The sequence below is a fragment of the Argopecten irradians genome, chromosome 6 (genome assembly GCF_041381155.1).
Source record: "Argopecten irradians isolate NY chromosome 6, Ai_NY, whole genome shotgun sequence".
Lineage (NCBI taxonomy): Eukaryota > Metazoa > Mollusca > Bivalvia > Pectinida > Pectinidae > Argopecten > Argopecten irradians.
The window spans coordinates 37,135,197-37,153,739 of NC_091139.1; the positions used below are offsets into that span (position 1 = coordinate 37,135,197).

Sequence of the window (18,543 nt, forward strand, 5' to 3'; positions counted from 1 at the left end):
AATTATGAATCTGATCTTAAAGAATAGTTAGCTGTTAATGTGATAGTACAAAAAGTCTTGAAAATTGTAATCTGATCTTCAAAAAAAGTTTAACATCAGTCTTTTAGACTACTAACAGAGCTATGACCTTCACCTAATGGTTTGAACATTACAATGACGTGACCTTGATATTACAATACAGTGGCAGTGCTTTGACCGTCACATTGCGACTATTATAAAGTTACAATGATATTCAAAGAACAGCCAGAGTTGTGACCCTGACCTTTGTTACAGTGATATGACCTTGCATGTCCTTACAGTAATTACAGAGCTATGACCTTGACCTTACAATTACAGACCTATAAACCTTGACATTATAAAACAGTCACAGAGCTGTGTCCTTGACCTAGCTTAAGGAACAATTAATGGGCAGTTTTTGTAGAGTTGTTAACATCATATGGCCATGACCTTACAGTAGTTACAGACCTATGACCTTGACCTTATAGAACAATTATTGAAGTGTTCCTGTAGAGTTGTTAACATTCTGATCACAATTAACCTGCCAAAAGCAAACACTCGAAATAAAAATGGAGCTGTTTTATAACATCGTCAAGTACACTAATTTATAGAATTGTCGACACAGGAAGTGTCCTTGCCATTCTTTGCCTGGGTTGTTGAGAAGACTAGGTTGTTTGGGCCTTAAACATGCTGTACCCTGTTAAGCCAGGCCAGGTGTTAGGTTGGACAACAGATCAAGGACCATTAACACAGCCAGGTCAACAATATACAAAAACAGCAAACAATTGTCCTGACAAGTGGCCTGTAATCCCTAACATTGGACATTACTGACCAACATTGGACACAGCTGACCAAGGAACTGATTATATCACAGTGGTCACTATGACTTTAAAGACTTAAGTCTTACCAATAACTACTCTACTAAGGGCTTTATCTCAAGATTTCTGAAATGTTGTTTTGCTATTTAAAAGCTTGTAAAATAAACTAACTGACATGTTTGAATATGTAAATCATTTGTATGCCAACAAAAATATCGAGACACATTATAATTTAGTGATATGTTGGAATCAATATAAACATTGTAGAGAGGGTATTAGTACTGCAGGAATCCTTCCCTATCTAACTTCTGGTACTGCTGTATCAGCAGATTTAAACTCCCTGGCACCAAGGGAAAACAAGTGAATATTAGCAGGGCCAAAACGTATGTTTTTAGAGCTATGTAGAAAACTTGCATATATCTTAACAGATCCCAACAATAGAATTCTTAACAGATCCCAACAATGTAGAATTCAGAAAGTGGGTTTTCCCCCCTTTTTTTTTTCTTAAACAAGTCAGACGCGTAAACAAAACAAATAGGTTATTATACACATGTACTTTTATGTTGTCATGGATACATTATCAATCAAACTGGATACAGCATTTGTAACCCATTCATCCCTTAAAACATGTTTGAACTCCCCCAATTCTATGGTCTGGAACAGTTCATTATGATATTATAGGTGTGATTATGCTAACAAAATATTCATTTTTTTTCTGCAGGACTTTAACGATGTAGTATATCCACTGGGTATTATACATATATGATTAATTATTTTGTTCCTCTCCAGTAAGAGATACAAGAAAAAACATACCCACTTGTCCAAACCAATAGTATAACAATATATCATCTGGGCCCAGAATCACTTATCTCATGTAGTGCTTTCCTATGAAGAATTTTAAGTTAAGAAATTCCTTTGTGCAACTGGGCCCTGGACATTAGCTTCTCTGATTGACCTCAGAACAGAATTATCTTAAACGAGCTAGAATATAAAAATTAAAACATTGAAATGTATCCTCTATTTATAAATACTATATATCATATACCTGCCCTCAAAGACTGTCAAATATATAATGGGTACCAAGTTCAAGGTCGATATTTGACTGTTGCTAGGCACTGACCTTATAAATTTGGTGTTTTTCTAGCGGTACTCCGACTTTTCCTTACCACTAAATCATGCATTGTCCACGAGTGACAGAACCTAATCCAAAGTGTATATGAAACACACATTAAGCATGTTGTAACCCAAACCTAATGTAGTTATTAAAGCATGAATACTAGTTAATGTGTCTTTGATCCAGAAATCTGTTAAAGCTTAAATGAAATATCAAAATATGATCACTTTCACTTATATACTGTACATTACTGAAACATTAAGCAGATCGTTGGATACCGAATTCGTAGCGAGCAATATCACTTAAGCCGAACATAGTAGGCTCCAAACATAGTAGGCTCCGATCGTCTCTAACCAATCGTTAATTACCACTTACAGCATCACAGCTCGAGTTAACTGTGTCATCATGCGACCAAACACGAGCGTTGTCCTTGTAACCCATAATACTAACCATAATTGAAATATTTATAGTTTCCCGCAAGACACCATTCATCCAAACGATGATTATGCATGCAATAATTTTCTCACGAATAGTAATTACATGCACTGACATCCCTACCGTAATTTTGATAGAGATTTAGCATACAGACCAGTCCCCACAATTTCTCTTCCTTCATTTTACCAATACATTTGAAATGAATAATTAATTGCACAGTCTCTGGACACAGAAAATCCAGTAAATCACAAACAGAAATCTTTCAATTTGTATGGCACTAAACTATGTGAAATGTCGATAAATCTTCATGTAAAAATGACTGAGACAGAAATGGTACCGTACAGCTCACTAACATCACGCCACGAAGAAATGTCATCAAAGCCTACTTTGTAATATTTCTGATAATTTCTTAAGACAGTATTTACCTTATGGAGACTAAATATATAAATGTGCTGGCAACATTTAGAACATTAAACATTTATCATTATATTGTTAAAGCCGACATGTACATGGTCAATGTTTTGAGACATATCTAAGTATTCTTAAGCATTGAACGTCTTTTAGTTGGCATTCATAGCCAATATGAATGTCAACTGAACAGAGGCAAATTCCTTGAAGCGCGCTAGCGCTTCATGTTGAATTTGCCTCTTTTCAGTCAGCATTCATATTGGCTACGAGTGCCAACTGAAAGACGTTCAATGCTTATATTTACATTTGGTGCAATTTTATGATGAAATCCCACGGAAATTTGCATCTATAATGAAATAATCATTCGTTATCGTCATGGATGGGTCAGCCATTTGAACAGCCATCTTCCGTGATTGCTGGCACGACAATATTGTGACGTCACAATGATAAAAATGTCATTATAGGCGCTTGAAGTTCATTGTCTATATGACTGCCAACTGCGCTTGGTAAGGTTACATAGTTAAACTGCAGTGAAAATGTAGATATATTGAAATGACTTTGTAAGTGAATGTTCGGTTTAAAGTTTTAAAAGGAGAGAGAGACCACCAGAAAACAAGTCTGATGCCATATAGGGCTCAAGTATTTTATATAAAATGATGAAATTACTAGGCAGAAATTTCACTATTAATTCTGTTGAACCTAGAACTCCGACATTAAACGAAGCAAAACCACCATTTATCCAGTAGATGGTGTTATTCATTTATCGCTTTAAATTTTGTAAACATAAAAGTTTACCGCATTTTTATGCTGTATTAGATGGACACAGATGAGGCATGAAAAAATCTGCCACAAAAATGTCCAACAACCCATGCAGTGTGACACCAGACACTACACTACAAAGTATGATGACGTAAGTTATCGAAATTAAAAATGAATAAACAAGAACACTTAATGACTTGATTGGTTTTGTCGTTGGATTTTTAATTACACCTAGATTCTTGATGTGAGACTTATCGATGTGCTTCCAATCCCAATAGTCCTTATAAATAAATGTTGACACCACTAATAGTGTTTGACTGTAGTGTTGTTCACCTAATCTATAATTTGTATTTAACAATCCATTTCTGTCCGCGTCACAAGAAAATGTTCTGTAAATCAATTCTCCAGACCGGGTACATTTCATAGTTACTTAGCTAGCCCTAAATCCTTTTGGATATCAACCTACTGCTTAGAGGAAACTGATCATTGCAAGAATTGTTAAAAGTGGACAATTACAATTGTTTTGTTTCAATTCATCCAAGATAATCGATATAGACTGACCAACAGTCTGTAGAATATCAAAAATATCAGAAAATATTGATTATATATTATAAATTCAGTCTCTACGTCAACTACAAATAATCTAGTGTTACGCCTCAGCAGGGAAATTAAAGTCCAATACATTCAAAATAAATGCAGATTTACATACAGGAAACGAGCACAAAAGTACCAAGCTATCGACACACTACTAATACCAAATCAAATTCAATTTAAAGATCTATCAATAAAAATACAAGTAGATTTGTATACACTTACAGTGAGGCCCACAAGGCTGTTAAACTACTCAATGGTTCTGCTCTCTCTCAATACACCAGTGTAGTCAATTCCCACGCCCAGAATCTCTCATTGTGCCCTATACCATTGGACCAGCCCTTTATCACTGGACGCCACCGCCCTATACTACTGGACATCAGCGTCCAACTAGCCTCTACCTTCTACAATAAGTTTTCTTCATTTGTAAGGCCTATTCGCTGTTCCACCATCTAAACAATGCAAATACTTCACAGATTCATGGAGCCCTAACAGATTTAACCAATGTCATGCAAAACTGACTCCAATTTGGTGGCAATTTATATCTATATAGAGTATTAATTTGACTGAACTGCTGCGACCTTTGACCCATACAGAAGGTAATTTGGAAACTATAAATAACAAGCTCTCTCTTGTTCTCTAGTATAATCTAGTTTTTGTATTTTCACACTCATTGTCATGCATGCCAAGTATTCATTGTGCTCCACTACCCAACGATAATAGACTAATAGACAAGTCAAGCTTTTCTTAAATTGGTCAATAATTTCTCAGACTAGCTTTTTTTAGACGATAACTTTTTATTGTTGGGCACAAAGTTCTGAATTTTTTTTTCTTTGTGGCGAAATGTTTTAATTGTTTACAATGAAAGCAATATCATACAAACAATGGCATGATGTATTGGACAATAGCATTCCTGGCCAGTCACGGAACAAACATAAATACGTTTATCTCCTGGCCAGTCACGGAACAAACATAAATATGTTTATCTTCTCATCTACGGAGAATTGAGTCATGGCACAATTTTACACTTTCGCATCAGCTACTTTCTATGTTGAAAACAAACTTTCCAAGGTTGCATATTCATAAACAAAAAGCAATTACCTCTGCAAGTAATAGAGTTCAAAATGGAGAGAAAGAGTTCATGAAAATTGATATACTATTATCATCGTAACAAAATATGAACACATTGTCAACACTTGGCATGCAATATCCTTATCTAAATAAAATTACTTTTCAAGGTTGTCTGCAAATAAGACACAAGGCAATTATAATTCTAAAGAAAAAGGGCCTGAATCTCACTAATAATGCCAACCCAACGCTGACACGGTGTAAATCAAATAAATAGAAATTGTTTTAGAAATAAACAAATAACAAACAGAGTAATACAGTGAACAAGTGTATAAGTAAATACCTATTGTTTGACTGTATCCACTATAAGGCAGGCAGCTGTACCTGGGCAATGATGCATTCTGATAGATTCTTTGGATAAAACATTTGCTTTTCAATTAATCTTTTGTGATATTTCCTTTCCAGCGATATTCATTACTTTTCAGCGCTATTAAAGCTATGTCAAGTTTTTGGGGCCAAAACGTTAAAAACCTTGAGACCGTTAAATCAAAATGTCAGTTAACACTCCAGAATTCGTAAAAATTGAACCAATTAGATATATCAGAGATATAGCCTTTTGAAATAAACCAGTTTTTGTGCACCATAACAATGTATCTGCACAGTAAATTTCAATCCATCACTATATAAAAGTGATTATGTAGTTCATCACACAAATAATTCATGTAACAATTCTGACAATTTACTTATAACATTACATTATATTTGGTATAAAGAAGAAAAACATGATATACGATAAGTGTGGAAAAACTTAATGGAGGGAAAAAAAGACAGAATCACACCACTTAATTCTTTTTTGCAACTGAGCTCCAAAATAAGACATAAATCATGTCAAACCTTTAAAAAAAGATCTAAAAAATATACATTTTACAATATCTGAACTCAAATAAATCATATCTAAAATCTCACTTAGATATCAATGCAAAGGCTACTGGTCCTTGCCATTTCCAAATGTATACTATAAATCTGATACCAAAGCCCATGGCTAGAGATGGTCAGGTGGCATCTAGAGCTATAAGGCCCAAAAAAGCAACAGCTCTGCCAGAAGTGGAACTTCCTGTAAGTCATGTGACTAACCCCAGATCCTAAAGCGGTACCTGTCATCCCCAGAGTGAAATAGAGCCTCTTTGTTATGACCAGGGGCTCTATTATACTCAACTGAATCTAGATCTGGCTAAACGCCTACCTACCACAAATAAACGTATTCCAATTCCACTTCTTCTGATTTGATTATGGCAAGTACGGAAAACTCCAAATTACATTTCCTTTTCCAAGAATTGTTTGATTAACTGTGCTTGTTATCCGGAAGCTTTCGAAAATATCCATGGGTACTGGTCCTCAAACTCTCAGTCATTATCCACTTTTCCAAAACAGTACAATATAGATATGCTATAATTATAATTCCGGCTCTGAAGTATATATTTTCAACAGACCAGGAGTGTTGCGCGTTGCCTCGTGGAGGACTAACTGGTTCTCTGCTGTGACGGCCTATACTGCTATAGTAGTTACATCTCTTACTACATCAATGGCCCTGTTCACACTTACAAAGGCCCCCACTCAGTTTCATTCATAGTCTGTTATAATGCCTTCAAAAAGACTTTCCGACAAGGTCGTTTTTATATAATCTCCGATATCGGATATCAATTTGACAGGAAATTTATAACAATGTGAAAGTTTGCAACATGAATTAATTGCCACAACAGGCCAATCACTTAACAGTATGACAACTTATATAGGAACAACAGCGCTCAGACCTGAAACCCTCTTATACATAACAATATTGACACGCAACCTTGAGTAGCTATTTCATACCTATAGGTCCGTGTTAAATGTGCTTTTGATTAGAAATATGAATATTGATCTTGTGACAGTAGTGTATATTAATTTCCATTAAAGCATTTAATTTTAGTTTTTACTCAAAACATAACCTTTAATTAAAACGACAATCATGCTAATGTCACAATAACTAATGTATATTGATGTAAAAAAGGGGCGGAGAGTAGAATACAGGCCTTCGGAACTCACAAGCTGTTCCCATAGGAGAAGTTATTCCACAGCTTGAGATATTCTACAATTTATGTTCTCTTTGATTTTTTTCATTATACCTTACTTTTGATTGTAAGAAAATTGAAATTCTGTTCAAATAAACAAAGTACCTGCTGTATGCATCGATAAACAGTTTCAAAGCAATTGAATATGAATAATGACTAATTTGGCTTGAAAGCATTGGCTACTTGCAACATCTTGCGGGACAAATGATGGGTGAATTGTTTACAATGTCGAGCTCTGAATTGAGATGATATTGAGTATATAAATGAAGAGAAACGTCAATAATTCAGTCTAGTTGCTATAATTCTGTGATGGAAATGTGAGATGAATCAGAGAAGGGCTATTGGATACTGCAGTTGGATAAATGCATGGACACAAACAAACAAATCAGCGCTGATTTGTTAGCTTCCTTTACAGGAAATGTTTGTAACAAATTTTAAATTCATACCTTTTAGGGCTGTGAAGTGTTTCTGACAGGTACCAGGCCATGTTACTCAGAGTGATTGTTATCTATATTAATGGTTTAGATTAAGACTGATGTTGACACACCACTTCTCACTGCTGAGATTGGTGATGTATCTAAACATTAAGCTGACAAGTTTCTAATCCACAGGTGTACCACTTGATCAATACCACAAGTATTAAAGGTCCTACCATTAGCCTGTTACATGTACTTTGAGGGAGCTAACATGAGACTTTGAGCAGTTCAATGCACACAAACTACCCCCCTCCTTCTCCCTTCCTGTGTATTCTCCCAGTCCACACCACTTGTAACAAAGATGAAATCCATTTAATTGATAATGAATTCTTAAGGGACAGATGTTTTTTTTATAATACTTCTTTTGAATTTTTCTGATAATTTAATTTTGACTATTTTGATTACAATGGAAATTTTAGGATGATTTACCAATGATTGAAAACCATGTGCACCATTACACTTAACACTATAAAAAATATAGTTGCCTCATGTTGCTAACAATGCCAAATTCATGTATTCTAAATTTCCTCAGTCTCACTGAAAATTTGGTATAAAGTTTGTTTACTGATGAAGAGTTCAGTTAGCCTAGCTGTTGCATGTTCACTTTAAACTTTGTGGTGTTAAAACTCTGCTTAAGAATTCAGATTTTCTTCGTGAAGTAATCCGCAAACAGATGTTACACTGGTGCTTTTATTTGTATACAAAGAGAAACGCTGTACATGTGTGAATTTAAAAACTTCACCGATGTTGCCATAGGTTATCTGCTAAATTTCTCTGTTTTCTGTTTAGACGAAGGTTATCGCCAGCTTTTTTCTGTTTACAGCTGTATCAAGGTTATCACCTGCTTTTTTCTGTATCTCTCTTTGCTGATATCCAGAACAAAAAAAGTTCAAAAGCGTCATTAGCATTGATCCTTGCATCTTAAAGCCTTAACTATAGTAGATCTTTCACATATTCTGTGCCTAGAAAAAACTTCTCAATCTGTCTTTTGTTAACTTATCACATAGCCAACCCCAAAGCTGTACTCACGAGTGCATGCAAACACAACAATGATGAAATGTTGTGTTAAAGCACTCTTGAAGGGCAATTAAAGCACTAGAACTTTTAATGAACAACCTCATTCCTGATCTGTCACGTCATCACAGAGGTCAAGTTTACATCATACTAAAGTGGCACGTCATCACAGAGGTCAAGTTTACATCATACTAAACAGACATTCTACAAAATCATTTAATCGTTTTTGGAAATTAAGGTACGGTAACCAAGTTGAACCTGGCTACCAATTTGAACAACTCATTAAATATTCTCTCCATAATGTTAACAAGCTCTAGTAAAACATGAGACATTCATTTGTTGATTCCTTAAGTACTTCAATAATAAAGATGATTTTAAACTATTTAAAATGCTACCATTGACCCGGACAAAGATCACTAGATGGTCGTCAGAAATATCCAAGTTTTAAACTCTCTTTGATGAAGCAGTTATTCAAGGTCATCTACATGACTTGGGTTACATGACTGTTTTTTTCCTTGTATTTTTTTTTTTTCAAACTTAACCATATAATTAAAGAAGACATCAAAGCCCATTGTAAAGGAGAAGAGGTGTTAATTACAGGTAGAAAGTGTCCAAGAGATAGTGAAAAAATGATTGTATGCCAGTCAGAATCTTTATGGGAGTTTGAGACTGATAAGTGTCCAGTAATTATGTATTTAACTCACCGTCAATCACCCCTGTATTTCCATATTGAACTGTTCCAGTCCTTGAAGTAGAGGAATTCAATTTTGTCTTAAGGGAAGATCAAGTCACCAAAAGTTGTCAAATAGATAGAAGACCTTGTGATAGGTAAGGAAAGTAGAAAGAAACACCATGTTGCTATGGATACAGAACCCCTATAGTGATATTTATCAACTACAATCTTACCCCCGATACCACCCGAACATAAACCCCTAAAAATCTTACTAACGAAATACATCCTCTGTCTAGACTAAATAGCTCAATTTAGTTTCAAGCTTGTAATTAACAATGCATGACTAAATTTTATGGAAACATGAAAATTCTCCGCTATATAATAATCATCATTAAGATTTACAACCACAAAAAGTTTGGTTTAGACAACATTACCTCAAGGCAAATGTATCTATTAGAGGCTATGCTTGTCTGGTATAATTTTTGATAAAGACTTCGGTGGCGAAGTTGTTAAGGTGTCTAACATGTTACCACTGTATAACACTATGTATGCTCCATCTTATTTCTGGTAGAGGGATGCGTGTGCTACACTCCATAACTATAGATACATTGTTTTGATTTCAATTAAAAGTCATGGGCACTGCAATCAGCTTTATTGTACAATATTTTATGGTCTAGAAGTACTTACCTTACCCAGACAAGAACGATCGCGATCACGAGATTCCATTAATGACCTTTATACATACATTAGTGTAATGATCACACAATGGTATGATAGTTATATCATTTCACCCTTTGGGCCCAGATAGATTCTCCATTACATTGAATATCAGACTGTATTTACCATAAGCTACCATGTCATTTCTCTTATTTCTGCTGTGATCACAGAAGAACGGACAAGTTGGTCTACAGGTTGGACAGTGGTACCCTTTAACGTCAGCCACACTGGTGATAGGTATACTGAACTGTAACCCTAAATGTCGGCCAGATCAGCTCTGATAAAGAACTTCTATCAGAAGTGATGTAATGATGTAGTGACATTTAATCTCCTGGACCTGCACTAACAGGGTTTATCATCACTGTGTACTAACAATTTCAAGAAACTTAAGAAAACTTGCGTTGTCTGTATGATGTAAATTTGAATAGGAAAAGTTATTATTATGACAAATAAACAGTAAAATGGAGATTGGTAGCCATGTTGTAATTAACAAGAGTAAGTTAAGAAAGATTTACATGGTTTAAAAAGCACACAACATTCAACTTCTAGTCTGGCTCTTAATCTTAAGGCTACTGTCGACTAAGTGGTCAAGCTGTCAAATATTCTACAAGTAATCCAATGTGGCTACATGGCTAAGGATTCCAACATTCAACAACTAGTTCTCCATCTCTGGACGAAGGTGCCCAATTGGTTTAGGCGTTAATTAATCATATTCTTGCCCTTCACCTCTGGGTTGTGAGTTTGCGTCCCACATAGAATAGTGTACACTACATTTGGCCAGGAGTTGATGGCTTATTTCCTACATGATCTCTAAATTTTTCTTCCATCCCCGGTATCTGACATATCCTCTAACAGGATCATGATTGTTAATGAAACACAACATCCACACTAAGAGTACACAAACAGTTAAATATCTAAAATAGATTGATTCCCGCCAGGTAAAGCCCAGGTAAATTAGGACCATACATTCTGATGTAAACAACGGTGCATCAAAACACAACATAAACATGTACTCCAGTTATAACAGACAGCAAACAGTGATAAGCATGTTGTCCTGTACACAGACCAACCAATTGGCCTCTGACAGGAGGCCAATGGAGATAGCATGACTCCTGTCAGTGTTACAAACCATCAAAAAGCTTGATGGCATATCCACTGGGAATGTTGGGTTCTTTATACAATCCTGCTCAATCCTGGTCTCTGGTAAGATTGAAATTTCAGCCTCCCTGAATAACACTCAACTTAGTACAATTGATATTTCAGCTTCCCAAAATAACTTTCAAACTTAGTACACATGTACTGAAACACTTTTTCTAATACAACAGAATCTTAGTATGTTTGTACTTTACACCTTTTCTGAGCATTAGCTTCCCAAAATAACTTTCAAACTTAGTACACATGTACTGAAACACTTTTTCTAATACAACAGAATCTTAGTATGTTTGTACTTTACACCTTTTCTGAGCATTTGAACCTGGGGCTCTACCTTACACCAACCAAAACACTTGACCATAAGTATTGTACCATACAAATGGTGCAGTATTCAAATATTGAAAAAATGTACTGAAATGAGATTTCAATGACTATGAGGAGAAACATTCAATAACAAGAGCCATATCCTGTGTGATCTTCTTCAGGTAAACATCACTCATTGACTTAAGTTTTTAGGTCATCTGACCCGAAGGGTCAGGATGACCTATAGTCATCATGTTTCGTCCGTCGTCGTGCGCCGTCCGCCGTGCGCCGTGCGCCGTCCGCCGTGCGCCGTGCGCCGTCCGCCGTGCGTTAACTTTTCACATTTTGAACTTCTTCTCAAGTTTGACCAGTGGGATTGAGCTGAAACTTACCTGAAATGATCCTGAGATGGTCCCGACAAAGTGTTGTTATTTTTCGGGTCGATCCGAAATCCAAGATGGCCGCCACAGGCGCCATCTTGAAAACACATTTTAAACTTCTTCTCAAGTTCTACCAGTGCGATTTGGCTGAAACTTGCATGAAATGATCCTGACATGGTCCCGACAAAGTGTTGTTATTTTTCGGGTCGATCCGAAATCCAAGATGGCCGCCACAGGCGCCATCTTGAAAACACATTTTGAACTTCTTCTCAAGTTCTATCGGTGCGATTTGGCTGAAACTTGCATGAAATGATCCTGACATGGTCCCGACAAAGTATTGTTATCTTTCGGGTTGATCCAAAATCCAAGATGGCCTCCACAACCGCCATCTTGAAAACACATTTTAAACTTCTTCTCAAGTTCTACCGGTGCGATTTGGCTGAAACTTGCATGAAATGATCCTGACATGGTCCCGACAAAGTGTTGTTATTTTTCGGGTCGATCTGAAATCCAAGATGGCCGCCACAGCCGCCATCTTGAAAACACATTTTGAACTTCTTCTCAAGTTCTACCAGTGCGATTTGGCTGAAACTTGCATGAAATGATCCTGACATGGTCCCGACAAAGTGTTGTTATTTTTCGGGTCGATCTGAAATCCAAGATGGCAGCCACACGCGCCATCTTGAAAACACATTTTGAACTTCTTCTCAAGTTCTACCGGTGCAATTTCGCTGAAACTTGCATGAAATGATCCTGACATGGTCCAGACAAAGTGTTGTTATTTTTCGGGTCAATCCGAAATCCAAGATGGCCGTCACAGCCGCCATCTTGAAAACACTTTTTGAACTTATTCTCAAGTTCCGAAGGGATTTGGCTGAAACTTGCATGAAATGATCCTGACATGGTCCCGACAAAGTGTTGTTATTTTTCGGGTCGATCCGAAATCCAAGATGGCCGCCACAGCCGCCATCTTGAAAACACATTTTGAACTTCTTCTCAAGTTCTACCGGTGCGATTTGGCTGAAACTTGCATGAAATGATCCTGACATGGTCCCGACAAAGTGTTGTTATTTTTCAGGTCGATCCGAAATCCAAGATGGCCGCCACACAGCCGCCATCTTGAAAACACATTTTAAACTTCTTCTCAAGTTCTACCGGTGCGATTTGGCTGAAACTTGCATGAAATGATCCTGACATGGTCCCGACAAAGTGTTGTTATTTTTCGGGTCGATCCGAAATCCAAGATGGCCGCCATCTTGAAAACACATTTTGAACTTCTTCTCAAGTTCTACCGGTGCGATTTGGCTGAAACTTGCATGAAATGATCCTGACATGGTCCCGACAAAGTGTTGTTATTTTTCGGGTCGATCCGAAATCCAAGATGGCCGCCACAGGCGCCATCTTGAAAACACATTTTAAACTTCTTCTCAAGTTCTACCGGTGCGATTTGGCTGAAACTTGCATGAAATGATCCTGACATGGTCCCGACAAAGTGTTGTTATTTTTCGGGTCGATCTGAAATCCAAGATGGCCGCCACAGCCGCCATCTTGAAAACACATTTTGAACTTCTTCTCAAGTTCTATCGGTGCGATTTGGCTGAAACTTGCATGAAATGATCCTGACATGGTCCCGACAAAGTATTGTTATTTTTCGGGTTGATCCGAAATCCAAGATGGCCGCCACAACCGCCATCTTGAAAACACATTTTAAACTTCTTCTCAAGTTCTACCAGTGCGATTTGGCTGAAACTTGCATGAAATGATCCTGACATGGTCCCGACAAAGTGTTGTTATTTTTCGGGTCGATCCGAAATCCAAGATGGCCGCCACAGCCGCCATCTTGAAAACACATTTTGAACTTCTTCTCAAGTTCTACCGGTGCGATTTGGCTGAAACTTGCATGAAATGATCCTGACATGGTCCCGACAAAGTGTTGTTATTTTTCGGGTCGATCCGAAATCCAAGATGGCCGCCACAGCCGCCATCTTGAAAACACATTTTAAACTTCTTCTCAAGTTCTACCGGTGCGATTTGGCTGAAACTTGCATGAAATGATCCTGACATGGTCCCGACAAAGTGTTGTTATTTTTCGGGTCGATCCGAAATCCAAGATGGCCGCCATCTTGAAAACACATTTTGAACTTCTCAAGTTCTACCAGTGCGATTTGGCTGAAACTTGCATGAAATGATCCTGACATGGTCCCGACAAAGTGTTGTTATTTTTCGGGTCGATCTGAAATCCAAGATGGCAGCCACACGCGCCATCTTGAAAACACATTTTGAACTTCTTCTCAAGTTCTACCGGTGCGATTTGGCTGAAACTTGCATGAAATGATCCTGACATGGTCCCGACAAAGTGTTGTTATTTTTCGGGTCGATCCGAAATCCAAGATGGCCGTCACAGCCGCCATCTTGAAAACACATTTTGAACTTCTTCTCAAGTTCTACCGGTGCGATTTGGCTGAAACTTGCATGAAATGATCCTGACATGGTCCCGACAAAGTGTTGTTATTTTTCGGGTCGATCCGAAATCCAAGATGGCCGCCACAGCCGCCATCTTGAAAACACATTTTGAACTTCTTCTCAAGTTCTACCGGTGCGATTTGGCTGAAACTTGCATGAAATGATCCTGACATGGTCCCGACAAAGTATTGTTATCTTTCGGGTTGATCCAAAATCCAAGATGGCCGCCACAACCGCCATCTTGAAAACACATTTTAAACTTCTTCTCAAGTTCTACCGGTGCGATTTGGCTGAAACTTGCATGAAATGATCCTGACATGGTCCCGACAAAGTGTTGTTATTTTTCGGGTCGATCCGAAATCCAAGATGGCCGCCACAGCCGCCATCTTGAAAACACATTTTGAACTTCTTCTCAAGTTCTACCAGTGCGATTTGGCTGAAACTTGCATGAAATGATCCTGACATGGTCCCGACAAAGTGTTGTTATTTTTCTGGTCGATCTGAAATCCAAGATGGCAGCCACAACCGCCATCTTGAAAACACATTTTGAACTTCTTCTCAAGTTCTACCGGTGCAATTTCGCTGAAACTTGCATGAAATGATCCTGACATGGTCCAGACAAAGTGTTGTTATTTTTCGGGTCAATCCGAAATCCAAGATGGCCGTCACAGCCGCCATCTTGAAAACACTTTTTGAACTTATTCTCAAGTTCCGAAGGGATTTGGCTGAAACTTGCATGAAATGATCCTGACATGGTCCCGACAAAGTGTTGTTATTTTTCGGGTCGATCCGAAATCCAAGATGGCCGCCACAGCCGCCATCTTGAAAACACATTTTGAACTTATTCTCAAGTTCTACCGGTGCGATTTGGCTGAAACTTGCATGAAATGATCCTGACATGGTCCCGACAAAGTGTTGTTATTTTTCGGGTCGATCCGAAATCCAAGATGGCCGCCACAGCCGCCATCTTGAAAACACATTTTAAACTTATTCTCAAGTTCTACCGGTGCGATTTGGCTGAAACTTGCATGAAATGATCCTGACATGGTCCCGACAAAGTGTTGTTATTTTTCGGGTCGATCCGAAATCCAAGATGGCCGCCACAGCCGCCATCTTGAAAACACATTTTGAACTTCTTCTCAAGTTCTACCGGTGCGATTTGGCTGAAACTTGCATGAAATGATCCTGACATGGTCCCGACAAAGTGTTGTTATTTTTCGGGTCGATCCGAAATCCAAGATGGCCGCCACAGGCGCCATCTTGAAAACACATTTTAAACTTCTTCTCAAGTTCTACCGGTGCGATTTGGCTGAAACTTGCATGAAATGATCCTGACATGGTCCCGACAAAGTGTTGTTATTTTTCGGGTCGATCCGAAATCCAAGATGCCCGCCACAGCCGCCATTTTGAAAACACATTTTGAACTTCTTCTCAAGTTCTACCGGTGCGATTTCGCTGAAACTTGCATGAAATGATCCTGACATGGTCCCGACAAAGTGTTGTTATTTTTCGGGTCGATCCGAAATCCAAGATGGCCGCCACAGCCGCCATCTTGAAAACACATTTTAAACTTCTTCTCAAGTTCTACCGGTGCGATTTGGCTGAAACTTGCATGAAATGATCCTGACATGGTCCCGACAAAGTGTTGTTATTTTTCGGGTCGATCCGAAATCCAAGATGGCCGCCACAGGCGCCATCTTGAAAACACATTTTGAACTTCTTCTCAAGTTCTACCGGTGCGATTTGGCTGAAACTTGCATGAAATGATCCTGACATGGTCCCGACAAAGTATTGTTATCTTTCGGGTTGATCCAAAATCCAAGATGGCCGCCACAACCGCCATCTTGAAAACACATTTTAAACTTCTTCTCAAGTTCTACCGGTGCGATTTGGCTGAAACTTGCATGAAATGATCCTGACATGGTCCCGACAAAGTGTTGTTATTTTTCGGGTCGATCCGAAATCCAAGATGGCCGCCACAGCCGCCATCTTGAAAACACATTTTGAACTTCTTCTCAAGTTCTACCGGTGCGATTTGGCTGAAACTTGCATGAAATGATCCTGACATGGTCCCGACAAAGTGTTGTTATTTTTCGGGTCGATCCGAAATCCAAGATGGCCGCCACAGCCGCCATCTTGAAAACACATTTTAAACTTCTTCTCAAGTTCTACCGGTGCGATTTGGCTGAAACTTGCATGAAATGATCCTGACATGGTCCCGACAAAGTGTTGTTATTTTTCGGGTCGATCCGAAATCCAAGATGGCCGCCATCTTGAAAACACATTTTGAACTTCTCAAGTTCTACCAGTGCGATTTGGCTGAAACTTGCATGAAATGATCCTGACATGGTCCCGACAAAGTGTTGTTATTTTTCGGGTCGATCTGAAATCCAAGATGGCAGCCACACGCGCCATCTTGAAAACACATTTTGAACTTCTTCTCAAGTTCTACCGGTGCAATTTCGCTGAAACTTGCATGAAATGATCCTGACATGGTCCAGACAAAGTGTTGTTATTTTTCGGGTCAATCCGAAATCCAAGATGGCCGTCACAGCCGCCATCTTGAAAACACTTTTTGAACTTATTCTCAAGTTCCGAAGGGATTTGGCTGAAACTTGCATGAAATGATCCTGACATGGTCCAGACAAAGTATTGTTACATCTCTGGTTGATCCCAAATCGAAGATGACTACCATGACACTATGTCTAATTAATTTCCTATATTTAAAGGCCCTTGGGCCTCTTGTTTGAAATAAAATTTGTTGAAAGAAATTGAAAATGATCCTGACATGATCCTGACAAAGTGACACCATATAATAATGAATTTTACTATTGTCAAGGTAGTCAGGTGACCGTTAAGGCCCTTTGGGCCTCTTGTTTTTAAAGCAATCGGGAAATAATTATTTTGTGAAAAAAATAAAAACTGTGCAGGAGACTGAAAAGAAGTTAAGTTTAAAGGTGTTTCTATGACAACAATGGCCACCTCACTACACTTTTTATTTACAACTTGGTCTCAATGTGTAAACAGTCCAACTGCATGATTGAGAAACAAAGAACTGGATAGAATAACAGGCCCTTTGGGCCTCAGAAATTGGGATCAGAAGAACAGGCCAGTAAATTGTGTGTAATGGTCCCCAAGGCTGTAGTAATCATGTTCTGTTACCTATATGGTTGTAGATAATTACCTACTAAAGCAGGCTGTGTACTCCAAGGAACCAGTATAGTCACTGGCCTATAGTCACTGGCCTGTAAGATTGAGACAGTCGATGGTACAGTTGATGCTGATTGCTAACATTGCAGGCCAACTAAATAATGGTAATTATTATCTTTCTCAATATGGTATCTGGCATGACCTCTAACCCTTAATATCACCCTCAACAAGTTCCAGTTCAGATCCATGTGGCGAAGTTGCAAGGTATTGGACAAAGGTCTGTGGTGTTCTCGGGGTGCTATATGGAGTTTCTCAACATGGTACACACTTACATGACCATAGCTTAATTATTATAGAAAGCAAACCTCTGACAAAAGTTATGTTTCAATTCGGGAAAATCTTTGGAGTTGAATAGAAAAGAGATTTTTAAGAGAGGTCAGTTTTGTGCTGTCAAACCATACTTAAAGAATTATGAAGGATTTTATACCTGAAATTTCATCATGGACTGTTCAAGCCTTATAGACTTAGTAATATCACAACCTTGCTCACCTTTAATACTTCCTAAGTAGCTAGCATCCCAGGTACCCAGCACCTCAGGTACCCAGCACCCGAGGTACCCAAAGTGTCTGAGGAAGCTGTAGTGGAGCAATCGAAGGGAGCCAGCTCTTTTAATCTTAGACAAGGTTGTGTAACCGTTGACAACATAATTACATAACAAGGAGGTAGACACTAATTTCATGACCTAGATTCTCAACCCTTTCCCCCCTGTAGAGCTAAAACATCCTATCTGTATTTTTTAACAAAAACTGCTCTTCCATTTTTTTCAGTCTCAAGAGGAAGTCAATTAGTATAATAGGAAAGTTGGTTTTAATGAGCTAGACAAAATTGAATTGTGCCCTGCAGTGGCATGAACAGAC

General features: G+C 38.2%; 2 protein-coding genes across 7 annotated transcripts in view; both read right to left on the reverse strand.

Annotated features, from left to right (window-relative positions):
* The window catches only part of LOC138325785 (heparan sulfate glucosamine 3-O-sulfotransferase 1-like), a 132,379-nt gene that overhangs the window by 19,501 nt on the left and 94,335 nt on the right, over window positions 1–18,543 (reverse strand). The gene's annotated exons all lie outside the window — the stretch shown is intronic.
* Window positions 1–18,543, reverse strand: part of LOC138325780 (heparan sulfate glucosamine 3-O-sulfotransferase 5-like) — an 85,388-nt gene that overhangs the window by 12,287 nt on the left and 54,558 nt on the right. Inside the window, exon 1 of one of the 6 annotated variants that reach the window (XM_069271668.1) lies at window positions 6,438–6,856. The exons of 4 other annotated variants lie outside the window; for them this stretch is intronic. The gene's annotated coding sequence lies outside the window, so the exon portion shown is untranslated. Of the gene's footprint in view, window positions 1–4,347; window positions 4,499–6,437; window positions 6,857–18,543 lie in introns of those variants that run through there. One more of the 6 variants, XM_069271675.1, reaches the window with a different exon arrangement.